Raw genomic sequence first — 19,380 nt, forward strand, 5'->3', positions numbered from 1 at the left:
GGCAAAAGGACAAAGCGGTGTTGATGGTGGTGATATTGTCTAAAAGATATGCTAATGGAGATATTAAGGGAAGCAGGCGAGTGGCAGATGCCCCTAGTTCGGGTGGGGTGGGGGGGGGGGTGGTGGGTGGGTGGGTGGGTGGTGGTAGAAGGGATTTAACTGGGCTAAGAGGTGGAGATGAAACAATAGATCAAAATAAATTTTAAAATAGGAGGGAAAAGGAAAAGAAAAAAATATAGTGTAAAAAAAGTTAATTAAAAGCCCCAGTTATGCCTGTCTCTTTATGGGATTTGTGAAATATTCCTTGTTCCAGTCCTACTCAGGCTCCCTCCCACAACTCTTTCTCCGGTACATCAATGACTGCTTTGGTGCCGCTTCATGCTCTTGTCTGGATCTAGAAAACTTTATTAATTTTGCTTCCAATTTCCACCCCTCCATCATTTTCACATGGTCCATCTCTGACACTTCCCTTCCCTTCCTTGATCTCTCAGTCTCAATTTCTGGTGATAGACTGTCCACCAATATTCATTACAAGCCTACCAACTCCCACAGCTACCTCGACTACAGCTCCTCACACCCTGCTTCCTGTAAGGACTCCATCCCATTCTCTCAGTTCCTTTGCCTCTGTCACATCTGTATAGATGATACCACTTTCTAAAACAATTCCTCTGACATGTCTTCCTTCTTCCTTAACCGAGGTTTTCCATCCACTGTGGTTGACAGGGCCTTCAACCGTGTCCGGCCCATCTCCCGTGCATCCGCCCTCACACCTCCTTCTCCCTCCCATAACCATGATAGGGTCCCCCTTGTCCTCACTTATCACCCCACCAACCTCTGCATTCAAAGGAACATCCTCCACTATTTCTGCCAACTCCAGCATGATACCACTACCAAACCAATCTTCCCTTAACCCTACCACCCCCCCCCCCCCCCCCCCCCCCCGCCACCCCCCGGCGGCTTTCCACAGGGATCGTTCCCTCCGGGATACCCTGGTCCACTCCTCCATCACTCCCTACACCTCAACCCCCTCCCACGGCACCTTCCCATGCAACTGCAGAAGGTGCAACACCTGCCCCTTTACCTCCCTCCTCCTCACTGTCCAAGGGCCCAAACACTCCTTTCAAGTGAAGCAGCATTTTACTTGCATTTCCCTCAACTTAGTCGACTGTATTCGCTGCTCCCAATGCGGTCTCCTCTTCATTGGAGAGACCAAATACAGACTGGGTGACCGCTTTGTGGAACACCTTCGGTCTGTCCGCAAGCATAACCCAGACCTCCCTGTCACTTGCCATTTCAACACTCCACCCTGCTCTTATTCCCACATGTCCATCCTTGGCCTGCTGCAATGTTCCAGTGAAGCTCAACGCAAACCGGAGGTACAGCACCTCATCTCCTGACTAGGCACTTTGCAGTCTTCCGGACTTAATATTGAGTTCAACAATTTCAGATCATGAACTCTCTCCTCCATCCCCACCCCCTTTCTGACCCCCCTTTTTCCAATAATTTATAATTTTTTTTACACTTAATTTTTTTCTTTTCCCTCCTATTTTTAAATTTATTTTGATCTATTGTTTCATCTCCACCTTTTAGCCCATTTCGATTCCTTCCCCCCCACCCCACCCGCACTAGGGGCATCTGCCACTAGCTTGCTTCCCTTAACGTCCCCATTAGCACATCTTTTAGCTAATATCACCACCATCAACACCCCTTTGTCCTTTTGTATATGACATCCTTGGCAGTCTGTTCTTGGCCTCCACCTATCACTGGCCCCCTATCGAGCTCTACCTGTCCTACCCCACCTCTACCAGCTTATATTTCACCTCATTTCTATATGTCTTAGTTTTGATGAAGGGTCATACGGACTTGAAACGTCAACTCTATCCCTCTCTGCAGATGCTGTCTGACCTGCTGAGTTTTTCCAGGTATTTTTGTTTTTGTTTGTAGAAATGGACCTTGGCATAAGCTCATAAATTCAGGAAATAAAGAGAAAATCATCAGTTTGAGGGATGGAAAATCTTATCTTTTCACTTGAAAGCATTTATGTTCAACAATAATTGCATTTCTGGGTTTCGGTTATTATGTTATTTGGATTATCATTGTTCTGAATGAACACCGAAAAGCCTTGGATCCCTCATTCACTGTAAAGTAACTCTTTGACAGCATAAAACAACAGGTTACAACAAAGTTCCTCTCTGGACTGTGCAGATGGATTATAGTCAGAGATGTCCAACCATGACAATCACGAAGTACTGGGCTCTATTGAAAGTTATAACTTTAAATTTCAATCTTGAAAATGCTTAGCAAGTTGATCACTGTTTAAAAGATAAAGATAATAGGTGGAATTTAATGCCCCCATGGCGAGTTTGCAGGCAGGGGGACACTTAATTGGTTGGGAAGGTGCAGGATGGGGACTTCATCACCTTCCTGCCTGTACTTAATTTAAGTCCAGGGTGGGAAGACTCATGGACAGTCTTCCCACCTGGATGCTAACTGGAACCATTTAAGTGGGCAATTAATGCCCACACAGGGGACTGATATGCAGCTGCTGATATGAGCCTGAAAATCAAAGCCCTGTCAGGTTTTGCGAACATCCAGGAGGAGTCCATCATTGTCTGATTGAGGGACCCAACATTGGGAAGGGGGGGCTCACTGAGAGTCGCCCTCTATCCTTTCTGTGACATCCATCCCGCTCTCACTTATCTTTGGCCTGGGGTTCCTTGTTGATCCTGGGCCTCTGGAGAGTGCATTGCCAGCAGGTGCCATTGTTCCTGCTGACATTGACAGGCAGTAGAGAGCTGCTGATCTCTGATTGGCCAGCTGCTTGTGGGGGGTGGGGGGGGGGGGCGGGGGACAGTGCAGAATTTCTGTCCCCCAGGGTCCTTAATCCCCAGGAAAGCTGATGATGGTACTGAATTCCACTGGGTCTTCCTCAGTGGAGGCTGACGGGGCTCCCACCAGTTCTCCAGCCAAGGGGTGAGATTCCTGTCACATATAGTAAATCCCGCCCAGAGTTCAGGTGCAATCTTTCAATGTTAATCTAATTTTCTCTTTTAGATACTGATCAACTAGTTAATTTCGAGCATCTTCTGTTTTTATTTCAAATCACCAGCCTTTAACATATTTACACCAAATTCTAATTTTCACTGGCAATTAAGTACCTTATTCCTGAAAAGCAGGTTATTAAATGGCCTGAGGGCCATTTCTGGCACTTGGACTTTGGCCATTTGGCCTGTGAACCCAGTTCTATTTGTGCCTACATATCATACTGGTTTGTCCTGTGGGTTTGGAGATTTGAAAAAGGCTGTTAATACTTCTGTTGCCAAATTGTTGGTTAAGTCCTACATTAGAACACCAAAAACAGTTGGTAATATTGACATACGTGCAAATTTAATGGGAACATGAATTCAAAAGTGATATGTGGCCATACCAATTCTACTAAGTGCGTAAGTGGCACTCATGGTAAAGATTGGGAACTCCTACTACAAAGGTTCTTCCTTTGAATAAAATACAGGAGAATAAGCTGGCTGGTAGGATGGTATACATCCTTTCAACATTGTTTCGAGTGATTCCTAATAAGTCTGTGGGAACTGATAGATAGCTGATGTGTAAAGGAAATATAGTATATGTTATATATTTCATGTAAAAAGAATGAGCTTGCATTTGTTTAGTTCCTCATCATACCCCCAGGACATCACACTGCTTCACATCCAATTAATTACTTTCAAAGTGCAGTCACTGTTATTATGTAGGCAAATATGGCAGTCATCAAGTATGATCCTACAAGCAGTAAATGATGTGAATGACTAGTAAATCTGTATTTTGTGGCATTGAGTTTGAGGGGTGAATGCTTACCAATATCAGTTAATTGTCTTTTCACTTGATGGTAGATATCATAATACAGGATAAACATGTTTGATCCATAATTACCTCTTAGAACTGGAGTTGAAACATTGGTTGCAATATATCTGAACAAACATATTATTTGGGATACACCATACAGTAACTGGGTAGCTTCACCTTCCAGACTTTTAGAATTTGTACGGAAACCATTCATCAGTGGCTGTGACCTTTAAGAATGGTTACCATTGCAGAATTACTGCATGAATCATTGTACTCTGAGAACATAGTTATAGCATGGTGATAGGTTATCTAGAGTAGTAAAGGAAGATACCTGACCCCATTGCAGCATGATTATTTTATTTGTTTAAATCACAGCTGCATTTGAAAATCTGCTGCACAGCACTCCTGTTTATTCAGCAAGAATTGTTCTCTATGTAACTGTACAGGGTTGCTGTTTGTCTAACTCTTATGGTACTGAACAGCATGTAGTGCAGTGGAATTGCAGATTGCTTAGTTTGGTAAGGAGTACACACACTGAAAGACAATGGAGAGTTGTTCAGTATGTCGAGGAATGCTCAAAAGCAGAGTTACACTATGTAATTGTATAAAGCTGCTGTTTGTTCACCAGCACAAAAAATTACTTGGCTGTTCAACTGTACCAAGTTGCTAAAAGCAAAATACTGTGGATGCTGGAAATCTGAAATAAAAACAGAAAATGCTGGAAAACTCAGCAGGTCTAACAACATCTGTGAAGGGAGAAACAGAACCAAGTTGCTATTTAGCCAGCAAGGCATGTGTTAACATACCAGTCCCAATATATGTATGCTCTTTTTCTACATCCATTTGTAATGACGTTTTATTTGTCTTGTCAAATCATTGTTTTCCACAAAGTCTTATCAATTTTAAAAAGCTTCATAGGTTATTTCCTGCCATCTAGCTCAGTATTGCCATTGCAAACTGAGATGCTAGAAGCAATCAAGCAATGGGAATTTCCAAGATCAATCATACAGGCATTAATGAAAGCCCACTGTGTATCAGTTGTATGCGCAATTGTTTTCCAGTTCCTATTCAATTTAAACAGATGCTTTGGGCCTGAAGTAGTCTTATCACTCATTATGTTCTGACCTGTTGTGGCAGGTGAATTATATAAGAATCAGGTAATGGTGCTAGTAAAGGAGACAGTTTTCTGAAGGGTGGGTGTGAGATTAACGACCGGGAAACCCTGTTGTTGTACCTTGCCCATACAATACTTCATCCAGCCATGCTTCATAGGGTTACAAAGAGAAAACAAGGTTTTGAGTTAGCTTAGTCCCATGTAGTATAAGCTATGCAGTTCCCTCTGCTGAACAAACACACGATACATCTAGCCAACATACACTAATAAGTTTAGGCAGGCTAAAAGGGATCAAAATAAATGAATCCTCTGGGTTGAATGTTATTTATCCCAGAGAAATAAGAATGAGAAATGGGTTGATTTGAGAGGTATTGTTCAGTTGCCTAGGTGATAAGATCTGGAATTCCCTCCTTAAATTTCTTCACTTTTCCACCTCTCTTTCCTCCTTTAGAACACTCCTTAAAAACTCTCTCAGCCAAGCTTTTGGTCATCTGTTCTGATGTTTCCTTAGGTGGCTTGGTGTCACATTTTGTTTGAATGCACTTCTGTGAAGCGCCTTCGGATATTTTACATTAAAGGCACATTACATGCAGAAAAGCAAGTTGTTATTGTTGAGTTGATGAACACTGGGTGGCTCCTATAGAATAATGAGGACAGTGTATGCCACTTGGCTCATTTAGACTGTTAATTCCTTTATTCTCTAGCAAACATCCATCTTTCTTTTGAGCAGCTCAATTGACTTTGTAGATGAATACACATCTATAGATGTCTGTGTAAATGTTTTCCACATTCTGACATTGCTTTATGGGGCAGATGTTTTAATAAATATCCTTTTACCACCTTAGCTCAGATTCAAGGATTAAGTCCCCTTGGGCAGAATTTAATGTCCACCCCCATGATGAGTTTGGTGATGGAGGCATTTAAGCAGGCAGGAGGGTGGTGGGTCAGCATGCTACTGCCTTATCGCTTGCACCCCAGGAAAGCCCATGGACGGACTTTCTGCTGCTCTGCCAATTGAGGCCCTTAAGTAGGCAAATAATACCCACTTAAGGGCATCATCCAGCTGCTGCTGATATTAACACAGCAGTGGACGAGAGACTCACCATGCGGGAAAGCACGACAAGCAAACCCGTGCAGGGTTGCTGACAGGCTCTGGGGGCAGGGGGCCCTGCCCTTGCTACTGAACGCCCCCCCACCCCAACCACCCCGCTGCCTTGTCAGAACCCCCCTCCCACCACCACTCCCCTACAGCCTGGGATCCAGCAATGATCCCAGCCCTCGGGTGGGTACCATACTGGCAGCAGCCACCGCCTCCCCGGTGATGCTCCCGTTCACCATAGCTGCTGGCCTCTGACAGCTCTTGGCAGGTGGGACTTCTACCCTGGGGTTCTTGATCTCAGGGAAGTCCCTCTACTGTCCCGCTAAGTGCCTGAATGGGCTTAATACAGTTGGCATTCACTAAGAGAGGTAAAGCAGGGCTTTTGTTGACTCTCCAGCTAGCAGGCAAAACCCCTGTCGCCTCCATTAAATACCACCCTTGTTCTAGATTTCCCAAAAAGAGGGAAAAGTTGTCCTTATCTAGCCTGTCAACCCCCATTACTAGTTTAAAAACCTTAATCAGATCATCCCTTAGTCTCCTCATCTCAAGCATTCATAACTCCTATTACCCAATCTCTTAAACTTCAGTTCCTTCATTCCAAGTATGAGCTTCATCAGTTGCTGATTTTCCCTATGGCCAGTTTATTCTTCCTAAAGCATATGTCAAAAGCTGAACATAATGCTCCAGAATGACAAAGCAATTTGGGGGTCTAAGTGCTATTCCTAGCAATGGATTCTAGCAATTTTACCACTACTGATGTTAAACTCACTGAAGTTACTAGGTTCTATCAGGTTGGGAATTGGCTAAAGTGGTACCTAATTGAAAAAGGTAACAAAACAGAAGGAAGTAATGGGAGATCCATTAGTCCTGCATCACTATTGGGTAAAAAATGGAATTTATTATCAGGACCAAACTAAAGAATAGCCTCTTTGATAGCATAGTAAACAGCAGCCAAAGTTAATTGCGGGAAAGGACCTAGCACTTCAAACTCCTGGGGCAGAATTTAATGCTCCCCCCCCACCCCAAGAGATGTACTGGGAGGTGGAGGATCCTAATATAATCAGGTGGGAAGGTGCAGGGCAGGAAGGATCAAGGTTGGCCTTCCCACTTGGAAACCAGTTGAGTCCCTTAATTGGCCACATAAAGACCGCAAGGGCCTATCATGCTGCCACTGGTATTCAAACACAACAGGCTGAAAACTGCTAGATAAACCCTGGTAGGTACAGCCTGAAGGGGGGAATCCCTCCTACTTGAGTGGCCTGTGCTCAACAGAAAGAACCGCCAGTGGCAAGGACCTCCCACATTTGAAGACCCCACCTTGCTAGAACATCCCATACTGTCCTTGGTGAAGTTGCCTCACCTAACTGCACTCTAGGCTCCAGACAAGATCCTGCAGTCTAGCCCTTCTGCAGTACTGACAACAGCCACCACTCCTGGTGGCACTGGAAAGCTGCTGGCCTCTACTGAGGCAGAAATTTGCCCCTGACCATGAAAAGGACCTTGATGCCTACAAGGCAAGTGCATTCATGAAGTGACCTAACAGGTTGGTTATCAGCCTACAAAATTCTTCCAATATGCCTAAGGCAGGCAATTAAAGTAGGAGGGACTCTTGGTCAGCCAGAACCATGTGGTAGCTACAGCACAACAGCATCCCTGCATTTAAAGACTCCAAGTGCAAAGCATCCCCCTTGTTCCAAGGGACTACCAGAAGAAGTGCCTGACTGCTATTAAATCAGGTTGTTGGCAGGGGGCTCAGAATGGCTGTGGCAGGGCTGCCACCAGCTCTCCAGCTCACCTCAATTTTCATTAAATTTCGCCCCTGTACTTCTTCAGGAACCATCTGCCTAGCTTGGTTCTGTAACTCTTAATACTCCCGCCCAACAAAATACATAAGGGGCTGCAATAGGAGGAAGTATTGAGCAGGGTGTGCCTGTGACTGATTTTTGGGGCTTCTCACATTGCTAAAGCGTGTGAACCTCGATGCTAAATTCAGAGGTGTTGCCTCTAGACTTGACTGTTCTAATGCATTTCAGGCTGAGCTCCCAAATTCTACCTTCCATAAACTTGAAGTCATGTAAAACACTGCCCTTACTCGCACCAAGTCCCATTCACCTCTCATCCATCTGCTTGCTAACCTACATTGGCTCCTGGTATAGCAATACTTCGATTATAAAATTCTCATCTTTGTTTTCAAATCCCTCCAGGGTGCCACCCCTCCCTATCTCTGTAATCACCTCCAGCCCACAACCCTCTGAGATATGTGCTCTTCTAATTCTGGCCTCTTGAGCACTCCTTATTTTAATCGTTCTGCCATCGGTGGTCATCTCTTCAGTTGCCTAGGCCCTAAGCTGTGGAATTCCTTCCCTAAACCTCTCCACTTCCCTATCTCTTTCTTTCTCCTTAAAACCTACCTCTTTGGTAGGACGGAGCAGCCAACAATAAAGCACATAAAATGCTGAACTATATAGCTAAAACAGTAAGAGTGAAGGTTGGAGGTAATCCTACTTAAAGTGAATTTTGCTCTGTTCAGACAATATTTGAGCTCTAGAGGCACCATATTTACCCCTGAATGTTGAGCGTTGCGCGGAGAGGAATAATGAGTGAGGAGGCCTTTGGTTACAAAAAGCAGGTGACTTCTTTCCATTAATATAAAGGGATGACAAATCTGGTTGGTTCTACTTTCATCATGTAACCATCCCTGCTAATATTTCCTCTCGGTGCTCAACCCAATGTTAACAACTGGGCAGTAATAATGAAAATGTGGCCCTGGTCACAGAGAAACAAGGAAGAACTTTAAGCATGGAAGCATTTTCCATGAGGCTGATCCCTAGAGCCAGAAGAATGAAGAAAGATTGGAGACACTTGAGCATTTCAGTCTTAAGAGGAGATGACAGAAAGTGGAACTGGTAGTAAACAGCATGAAAAAGATAGATCTGGACAAAAGACTTTAAACCATGAGAGTAGGACAAGTGGCAATACGTCAAACTAATAAAAAGCAAAGCTCAGAATAACATGGGGGGGTTTTCTTCAGTTATTCGCATGAAAGGTGTCCAACATGTGGAATTGACTTTCAAGTAGAATAGAGGAGACAGAAGTCTTAGACTCATTTGAAAAAAAATTGAATGCCGTATGGACGTATTTCTGAATGGAAGAGCCAAAAGACCTTTCTGATCTGTATCCATCTTGTGATCAAAATTGATTTGATTTTTATCTTTCCCCTTTTAATGAAGTAGTTCATTTCTGTCCCATAACATGTCAATAACTTTGTTTTGTAAGTTATTTCCTAATCTTGTCCACTTCCTCCTCTTCCTTCCACACAGTTGTAAAATGAGTGTGAACAAAGCCTCCGCAATCTATTTAAGTGGAGACCAGTAGAAGAAATTAAATCATGGCAGGGGAAAAAATAAACTTCGACCCATTAAATATTAAACTTAATTAATTAAGTTTAATATTTAATGGGTTGAAGTTTTTATCCACATGATGATGTCAGTGCCTGTAGCTCTTCAGTAACATGTGAAGAGAAAGTTTAACTGTTCTTGGAAGTTGATGTTATTTAATCCTTCATTGTGCATAAGCTACAGTTAGAATATTTTTGAGTTAAAATCTCACCCGGTGGACTAGGAAAGAACTTTGTTGGCTTTGACTAAAAGCCAAGTAAAGACGTGCACAGAACAAAACATTGCTCACTGCCAGAATGTCGCAGCAAAGTTCAAGGCATTCTTTCCAACCTTGGCAACAAAATCTTAACTCTTCACTTTATCTTCTTTTCTCTGTATAATTATACTTTTCCCTTGAAACTTGCTCTTCCACTGCCTCATTGCGCTCCCTACCCCACCCCACTCCTGACCCCAATATAAATAGACTGGCAGGCCTGATGAGTTCCTACAATCATAGGGGATAGTACGGGATTTAAAATTGAGCACCGTAAAAAGGAAACATTCCAATTGCATGCATTTCAGTGGCAGAAGACAATACAAGTGAGCTTGGCTGTAGATTCCTCCTCACCCATCCCCACCTCAGTTCAGTAGCCTGCTGACTTTCACAGCCGAGGCTTAAGATAAAGAACAGTCATTGGGTGAGGTTCCCAGAGTACAGCTGGTACATGTGGAAACATATCTCTCTCTGAGTCACTACCTTCAGGAGAGACAGAAAGGAAAGTTAGGAGATTAACAGAAATGTTTGCACACTGACTAATGTTGGCCAAGATATTTCACTTTGTGGTTGAAAATCACGGCCTGGGAACCAGAGGAGGGAATTTTAACCTCCTCATTGCACCACCACCACACCCCCATAGTGGGAGGGAGAGAGCTGAGGAGCTCATCAATTTCACAAAACCTGACCCAATCCCATGTGAACATGCCCATTTCTGTTTTAACCACAGAGGATATCTGAGCATCTAAGTCATTGGTGATGGCTGTCCCTCAATTCGAGGACGATATCTCCTCAGAGTTGCAATTTTCTGCCATGTGACTGAACAGGCCAATCCTCAACTCTCAGATCTTTGGCCACAGGGTGTCCCATGAGGTAGTGGGATCCAAAGTGCAGGATTTACTTCCTTTTCTTTCCTTATCTTCCACCGCTTTGCCTCATCATTAAGACACTGAGACTCAAAGTTGATACAACTTAATGGACAAGTTGCCATTTTGAAGGATTGGTAGCAAGCTCCTCCTAGTCATTATTATCAATACTGTCATGGCACAAGGAGAGCTTCAGAATGCTTGAAGTGTTTACTTTGCCTTCCCCTTGAATGTTGGCCATTTGAGAGTTGAGAAAATTGGATCTAGCCAGGGAGATGCATTTTGGCCATCCAGACATGGTGTCCAGCCTATCGAAGTTGATTTTGTAGGAGTGTTACTGAATGCTTATGAATCTGGCTTCAAGAAGGACACTAATATTTGTTCAATGGTCCTCCCATTGAATCCGATGGATGCGGTGGCAGCATTACTGATGGAATTTCTCTAGCACTCTTTTGTGTCACTGAAAGACAGCCAGGTTTCACTGCAATACAGGAGTATGGTGATGACAACTGGTCTGTACACTAGGGGCTGGATTTTACAGCCCTTCCACTCCCAGTGGGTGTATTTTCGCAGGGCGTACATGTAAATTATGAGAGGTGGCTAGCCCACCGCCTTCCTGCCCACCCATCAACCTGGTCCCCATATAATACAATAGACAGGAGGACACCAATATCAGCAGCCCGCCCGCCATTTAAAAAAAAATTATTACTGGGCAATTGAGCTCTTTAAAAAGCAAATTGACCCGAATATTATGCTGCCCATGTCATAATACAATTGGTGTGGGCAGGCAATTTTTAAAGAAATTTTTTGAAAAGGCAGCAAAGAAGAGGGCACATCATTCAGGGGGTGTCCTGTGCACATCGGGGGCAAACACACCCCGCCCCCACCCCGCCCCCACCCCACCCCCCCCCCCCCCCCCCCCCCCCGCCACCCACAACGTGCCTCCCTGTCTGGCCACCAAAACCCACCCACACCCCCATTAGCCCCCTCCCTAGGGTGCCTAATCCCTCCCCGCCATAAAAGCCCGGGACTTGCATGTCTCCAGACACTATGACCTTCTTCCCGGGACCGCTTGCAGTCCTAGCAGTGCCCACTACTGAGTTCTGGTGCTGCTGGCTACCAGAGCTGTCAGCCAATCAGATTGGCCAGCAGCTCTAGAGGGGCGGAAATAGTAGGCTGAGCTCATCTAGCCCACTGCAATGTGTTTTTGCAGTGGGGAGGCCTTTTTTTTCTAATCGTCACCTTGGAAATGATTTTTGGAACTGGGTAGGGGGGTAGGCCTCCCCACTGCCCCCCAGTAAAATTTAGCCCTAGGACTTCTGTTGATTTGCAGTGGCCTTTGTTGTCAAACACTCAGTGCTGCAGTTCTAGAAGACCGAATTGGCGCATCTGATCCGGTGTTGGATCTACTCGTCAATGGTAACCTTTTGAGAAAGGAGGATGCCAAAGTATGAGAAGTGCTCAACATATTCCAGAGTGTCTCCTTCAACATATGAGAGGTGGAATATTTGACTGACCAGTTGTGGGTTGATGTGAGTTTTCTTTTCGCAACATTCAAGAACAGGCCGAGTTTCTTATATTGAATTGAAAAGATCGAGAGTGACTTGCAGATCTGGTGCAGAGTGAGCAATGACACTATAGTCATCCGCAAACTGTAGATCATGTATGTGTATGGTGGTCAGTTTAGTTTTGGCACAAGGCCACTGAAGTTAAAGTATTTTCCATCTAGACAGTATTTAATACTGACACCAGAGGGCAATTAATCTTTGAGATGAATAACCACTATCAGGTAGATTGTAAATAGTATGGAGGCCATCACATAGCCGTGTTTGACCCTGGTCTGAATTTTATTTCATATCTCTGACTCAATATGTTTGCAGTCATATCATTATGAAACAATTACTGAAGGACTGTGATGAAGTTTCTTGACACCAAATATTTTGAGCACAATTCAGAAAGCCTCGCTATTTACGAGTTATCCCAACACAGGTGTCCAACGCCTTTCATGCATCTGTCACCCGTGTGCAGATTCTTGACTAAGGACTTCCCGGCTCACAGCTCTGTCCCTGTTGCCAATTCTCTGTCACCACAGGAAAACGGTAGATGCCTGCGCATGGCTTTAACTTGGGAACCTTGGGGTGTCATCATTGTTCACATGACTTTGACAGGTTGGTCAGATTTTGGTGATGTATTAAACCATGATAACTGGGACCACCTTGCTACTGCAGCCTTCTTCCATCTTTGCAGCTGCTGAGATGCACGGTCTTCTTTTGCCTGTTTTGACTTTGAGGACTTTTTGGACTGCACTTTGGCTGGCACCTCCCCCAACATTGCAACCATGAGTGGCCCTACCAGGAGCAGGGATGCCCCAGTGGCATTACTCAAGGGATCTTTGGAGCACATAAGTCTTTCCACCAAGTCAAAGTAGCAATCCACAGAGAGGCATCTAAGTAACCTGCTCTGGAGTGGTGGGTCTGTTATTGTATTTAAGTGAAGCTCGTTTCCAGAGATTTTGGCACCAATTTGAAATGAAATGCCCCCTGCATGAGTTCCCCTGAATTCAAGGAGCTTGTCTGTAAACTGAAGTTAGGATTTGAGTGACATAATCATGGGTATGGTTAAATGTCAGGAGTCCTGATAAGAATAAGGGCTCAGAGCTTCTCTCTTCTGGGTAATGGTTGGTTAGAGTACTTGTTGTGAGAGACTAACTTGTGCAGTTGGAGGTGTTGATACAAAGGATTAGAATGGTTAGCACCATGACTGCTTTGACTGGACTTCAGGTAAGGAAGATCAGCAATCATAGCAGTAAGCACATGCTGAAGAGAGAGCCTCAAATAAGCGAGAGGGTGAGCTCACAGGAAGCACTACCCACCTCACAGGGTGTACAGACGGAGACTCGGCTTCCTTAACCTTTCAGAAGATTAATGCTTCCATGGGCTGAGTTTGTCATGTCCGGTGATCATAGACATCTTCAACCTCCTAAAGAAAGACGTTCTATCTGTTGGACATGCATTATCAGTGGCTTTAGAAGCCACTACCGCCCTCCATCATTTTGCCTTTAGTTCCTTCCAGGGCACTGCTGGAAACATATTGAGGGACTCTCAGTCCGCTGCATATAGCTGCATAACAGATGCCGGTGATGGATGGATTGTTTGCCAGGGTTGGGAATTATGTAAAGATCCCCTGTGATGACAACAGAATGAGTGAGAAATCCCCAAGCATCACCAGATCAACCAGGTGAATGCATCAACTGCAAGAAATTTCATTCCACCATATGTTCAGCAGGTGTGCAGCTCCAAAAATATCCATGCAGGTCTACATCAGAGCCCCTGGGAGCTGCCATGATGCTTTAATACTGCAGCAGTCCAAAATCCCTGACTTCTTCATACCTGGAACCAGCCTTAAGGGGCCGATGCTTGACAACAAAGGTTTCAAACAAGGCTGATGAAACCTCTAGGAACTCCAACAACGAACAGTGAAATAATGAGCTCGATGTGTCATTGAGCATATTTTAGCATGTCCCAGGTGTGGTTCCAGTTCCTAGACAGGTCTAGAGTCGCCCGTCAGTACTCCCTAACCAGAGTCTCTAGGCTAATCATGATGTATTTATTTTGTACAACATAGCAAGGAATGAAAACTAGCAATGCAGAAGAAACAAGCTACTCAGCTCTCATTATCTGAGGAGGATTCCAATGAGGAGGAAGAAGGATAATGAAGATGGGACCCACATTGCACAGATCAGCCACTTACACCGCTGCTCGTGATGCCAGGGATACCCTAACAGCTCAAAGGTTTGGTTAGTCACTCACACTAGACCAAAGTAGCAATCACCTGCCCTGCCCCCTTCCTACCCTACCCCTAACCCAAACCCCCTGACACAAAGCAGTCCTGTAGCCAATCATCTACTCATTACACCTATCAATTACTCAGTTAATTCATATCTTTGCTTTCATTACCAAACAGCTGAAAACTACAGTTAGCATACATCCACGCAGGAATGATGAACAGGGAAAGTGGTGTAAATTAACTATATAAGTAAATAAATTAAGGTAATCAACTTCCATTCAGTGCTGAAGTCAAGCCAAAAACAACTAGTCTTGTTTGAGATGTGAGTTGGAGATTTTTAATGCTGGAGGCAAGGCCCAAATCTGGCCATCTCCAGTGGCCAAAGATACTGATATGCTGCTTCTAACCACGAGTTCATCTTCTGCAGATGCCAGCTGTAGATTCAATAATGGCCACCTCTAAACTTCTCCCTCTCCCTTTCCCTTGCAGGTGACAATAGCCCAAAATACGAGGGGGACCTAGGGGTGTCTGAAAGGCATGTGTGCATCCAGTGATGCAGTGGATTCGGTGAGCATGGCTATCGGGCAAGTGCATCACAATGACAACCTGGATACCCATGTCCTAATTCCCATCACATTCCATACACCCATCACCCCAGTGCTTGCTGACCTATAATGGCTCACAGCCAAGCAATGCCTCAGTTTTAAAATTCTCAGCCTCGTTTACAAATCCCTCTTTGGCCTCTCCCCTGCCTTTCTCAGTAATTTCCTCCAGTTCCACAACCCTCTAAGATACATATGCTTTTCCAATTCTGGCCTCATGAACATTCCTGAATCAGTCCATCATTGGTGGCCATGCCTTCAGCTGCCAAAACACTAAACTCTGGAATCCCTCCCTAAACCTCTCTGTCAACCTACTTATTTCCTCCTTTTAAGAAACTCCTTAAAACCTACCTATTTGACCAAGTTTTTGGTCAGCTGCCCTAATAGCTCATTAAGTGCCTCGGTATCAAATATCATAATGCTGCTGTGAAGTATCTTGGGGTGTGTTAAGTTACAGGTGCTTGTTATGATGTGGCAGGTGGTATGTGCCAGGCGGACCAAACCCACAAGGGAAACTTGTCCACATTAGCACAATGGTTTTGCAATTTTATATTTATTACAAGAAGATTTGTGCACTAAATGCAGAAGTAATGAGTCCACTAACACTTTAGTGATTTTAAAAAATTAAATTAAAACATTTATTAACAAAAGAAAAGAATTTAAACACATACACCTATGACTCCAGTTACTTAATATTATACCAAATCCCCAAATTCCTAATTAACTTGACTCCCAACTTCACACCACCATTAAGGCAACAGTCCAAAATAAATTCTAAATTTAAATAATCAATTCAGCAAGGTTACCACATGTACCCACTCAACAGTGGAATCCCAAAAGCTTTTTAACACAACTTCAGTTACTGGAACAGCACTTCTTCTTCAGAGTGGCTAAAACCTTTGCTCGAAGGTTGTTTCACTCAGTGAATCTTTCAAGATTTTACATGCCCCCAAATAGCCTTCAATCCTTCATAATATATGTTTCCCTCTCTTTAATGTGTAAAATACCATCGTTCTATATCTCTTTGGAGATTTACTTTTCCCATAATATAAAAATCTTTCATGTCGTCATCATTATGGTCAGCACTTCTGGGAAAAATAAACGTATTGCTTTGCCTCAATTTTCTTGTTAGTTGTAAACATTACACTATCACTTTGAAAATCAAACAAACCCTTCACTTATCTAAGAATGCAAATTTCATTTGCACCCTTTCTGTGGAACCCTCTTCCTAGCTTATCCATCTCCATTTCAAAGGTCTGCTTTACATCTAACTCTTTGAAATTGTAGTCTATATGTCTCTTGTCTAATTAAATCAGTCACAGAACCATCCACACTCACACCAATAAGTCTACGATAATATTAAAAAAATATGATAGTTTGGTGACAGTGCTGTATAAATACAAGTCGTTGTTGCCTGCTTGTGTACCTATCTGTAAGTTTCTCTCCCCTTTATTCAAAGTGAAATGTTTTTAGAAATGCTTCTGAAATCAGATCAGCTTCTTTTGTGTTTTGACTAGCTTGGATGTTGTTCTGTTTACGTGTTGATAACTATATAATTTTCTTGCTTTGTTGTGTTGCCTAACTAGACTGTCCAGATTCCACTTTACTGACTGTCCCATATAAACTTTGCAGCCTTTTAATGAGGTGTTTGACACAACATAGCTTGAACCCTTCCTGAGCTTGCATTAAATTCAAGCAACATGTGATGAAAATAATGTATTGAATATTAAACAATGGTATAGTGGCAATTCTAGAAGTTAATATAATGTACATCATGGATCCCTTTGCTTCTCACATTCCATAGAAGCTTGCATACTTTCTGCCTGTCTGTCCATAACAGCACAGTGTCCTCCCCTCTTTCACTTTGCCTGCTGGCATTGTGTCCAATCCAGTGATACTCTTGGGTTCTCCTTCTGTTCTGCCCAGCCCCTATAAAAGTTTCCATGTTCCTCCCATGGTCAGCCCTTCCTGTCACTCAACTGAGTGCCATATAACTCTGAGTCACTGTTATCCCCTTGCCACCATCACTCCTATCAAATCCTGTTGGTACTATTGTAAAGGCAGATATGATTATATAACCACTTTCAATCATTTCCGCTCTTATTATCACAGCAACACAATTCAATCAGAGCAGTGTTGGGACATGGGTAAGACAGATTTGACTTGGAAGCCCAGATGGAATTCAGATGGGTGATTCTGGGAGCCTTGAAATTTGGTGAATATGCAATGCCACTGTTTCTAACTCCCTGGCCTGCATGTATATGTATACAATTGTCAACAAAAATTTAAAGTGGATATTTACCCTATATCTGAGTACATACTGCACTAAACCCTCAAGTGTGATTGGTGTACCAGGTTAGATGGTAAATCCTATAGCCCTGAGCTGATAAGTAAAATTGTAAAGAGAATTGCTTTGGCAGGGTAGCCTTATTATTGCTTGGATACTGATTTGATAGGTGGGACAAAATTGGGATCAGTATTGCCCATTGTTTGGATGCTACAGGTGCTGTTTGGGGCCCAACATGGTGCCCGCACTTTTCAAATAAGTCGCACCAGGTACTATATTAGTGAATGCACAGTTAACGGCCGCTGAAAGTGTGCAAATCAAGTAGATCACGATTTTGAGCTCAATGCTCCAATTAATAAACTCTTTCAATCTCAAAAAGCTGAACATATGTTCAACAGCAGGTAGAGCCCACTTTTAAAGAGATCATCAGCTGCTTACAAGGTTAGTTTCTGATTGATTTCTTCTGGTTGTTGATTTCTTCTGGTTGTTGCTTTTGTTCTGCAAATGTTTGGTGCTTTATGTTGTTGTTTCAAGGTGCCAAAACGCTCAGAGTTTTTTGCTGATGTCTGCATAAACCAGCTGCATCCAGCCATGGATGCACTAGTAGACATTCCCCTTGGAATAATTCATAACTTGGAGAGTGAACAGAGATCACGGAGAGCAGGACATATTGATGTAAGGAGGAGGAGTGGGGAGAAGGGCTCACAGCAGGAGGCCATATCCATCCAAGGTGTTCAGAGAACAATTCTCCTTCTTGAACCTCAGTGAGGAACAATGTATGTAATGTCTGCACTTCAGTAAGGATCTACTCACTGAAATCCGTCACTGCTGCAGCCACAACTGCATCTCAGAGCAGGGCAAGGGTATTACCAGTAGCTGTGAAAATGACCATAGCAATGATTTTTTTTGCATCTGGAACCTTCCAGGCTGAACCTGGAGACATTTGCAATTCACCATTTGTTGTTGTGTGAGGCAGACACTGATGCTGTCTATTCAATAAGAGCTAACTAATGTTATTCTCTATCTTCGGAGAGAAGCTGGTGGAATGAGCATATACTTTCTCCAGGACTGTAGGCTTCCACATTCTGAATATCATTGACTGCACGTATATCACTTTGTGGGCAACATATGTTAGCTCTTCCCCATACTGGAAACAAAAGGGATTCCACTTCCTCAACATCTAGCAGGTCTGTGATCATAGATAGTGAATCAAGCAGATCAATTCCTAGTAGCCTGGCAGCAGTCATGATGTTTTCATTCTGTGGCAGTTGCATCTGAGCCACCACAACACACCAAAGGGTGGCTAATGGGCAACAAGAATGTGTGGCTGATCCCTTCCATACACAGCCCACACGCATGTGGACAGCATGTATAAAATGAGAGCCATGCTGCCATAAGAAATGTCATAGAGCAGACCATTGGGGTGCTGAAACTATGGGCAGAATTTTCCGTGCCCACTGCATCAGTTGTGTTTGGCTGCATGAGCAGACAATATGGCAGGAAGGCCAAAAATCGGTTTCATAGCACCGTGAAACCAGTTTGCTGCACGTTGGGAACTTTATTGTAATACATCTGCATATAATACATAAGCCCTACTCACTGGAATCATCCCACCATGCTGGATCATTCGAGCACATTGGCCAGCAGTGTTTCACAATTGAACGTCAGCAACATGCACTTGGCGAGCTGCACTTCATTCAGGACTTCGAGGTTTGTTTGCCTACCTTGCTTTGGGCAGCACTCGTGGTCATTAACGCCAGGCTTCATAGGCAGTACCACATCATTTTTAGAGTGGCTCACAGGTAGGTTTCCACTTACCCCTGCCTTACGGCTGGTCTAGTGGCTTTTTAATGGCTGCAGGGCCAGGGCTTGCTTGGTGAAGGGGAAGAATTGACCTTGCAAGGGAAGAGGCTGCAGGGCCAGGGCATTACTGGGGAATGGGGGGTATCCCAGGATGTGTGTGGGGGCACATGTTGATCTGTGTAAGTGGCTTGAAAAGGGTGAGGGCTGAGGAGGCAGAGGAGATGAGGCCAGATGGAGATATGAGGGTGTGCGTGAGAATGGGTGATGATGTCCCTTGAGCTGGCAGTGAGTGAGATGCCAGTGAATGTGGGATAGGCTTGTGAGTGTGTGAG

At 43.9% G+C, this 19,380-nt stretch overlaps 1 protein-coding gene across 7 annotated transcripts in view; it reads left to right on the forward strand.

Moving 5' to 3' along the window:
- sytl4 (synaptotagmin-like 4) overlaps positions 1 to 19,380 on the forward strand; it is a 93,867-nt gene that overhangs the window by 21,148 nt on the left and 53,339 nt on the right. The window contains exon 2 of one of the 7 annotated variants that reach the window (XM_041195527.1): positions 14,195 to 14,361. The exons of 5 other annotated variants lie outside the window; for them this stretch is intronic. The gene's annotated coding sequence lies outside the window, so the exon portion shown is untranslated. Of the gene's footprint in view, positions 1 to 14,194; positions 14,362 to 14,845; positions 14,924 to 19,380 lie in introns of all 7 variants that reach the window. One more of the 7 variants, XM_041195529.1, reaches the window with a different exon arrangement.

This window comes from Carcharodon carcharias, chromosome 9 (assembly GCF_017639515.1).
Source record: "Carcharodon carcharias isolate sCarCar2 chromosome 9, sCarCar2.pri, whole genome shotgun sequence".
Taxonomy (NCBI): domain Eukaryota; kingdom Metazoa; phylum Chordata; class Chondrichthyes; order Lamniformes; family Lamnidae; genus Carcharodon; species Carcharodon carcharias.